Below are 387 nucleotides of genomic sequence, written 5' to 3'. Positions count from 1 at the left end.
GCACCCCCTGGGTGGGCAGCCAGCAAGCGGCAGGGGCAGGAGGAGCAGCTTGGGGCTCCCTCCACTGCTTCCACCCACCATGTCCCACCCTGAGCGAGTGTTACAGCACCCAGTCACCTCTCCCCGCGCTGAAGGGCTTCACCAAGGGCACCGACTGACTCCATGTCCAGCATCCGCCCCACTGCCATGCCCTGCAGCACCGAAGCCACCCCAGGAACTTGGTCTGCTCAGAATTCACAGGGTTTCTCTTGGGTCTGGGCTGTGGCATCACCCACAGGCCCTGCCAGGGCTGCATAGCTGGTCCCTAGGAGAGGAGCCATGGCACCCAGCACCACCGCAGTGGGCCGGGCACAAGGCCCAGCTCCACGGACGAGCCAACCTGGCCTC

Source organism: Buceros rhinoceros, unplaced genomic scaffold, assembly GCF_000710305.1.
Source record: "Buceros rhinoceros silvestris isolate BGI_N320 unplaced genomic scaffold, ASM71030v1 scaffold24855, whole genome shotgun sequence".
In the NCBI taxonomy this organism is placed as follows: domain Eukaryota; kingdom Metazoa; phylum Chordata; class Aves; order Bucerotiformes; family Bucerotidae; genus Buceros; species Buceros rhinoceros.
This window is presented reverse-complemented; position numbering follows the sequence as displayed.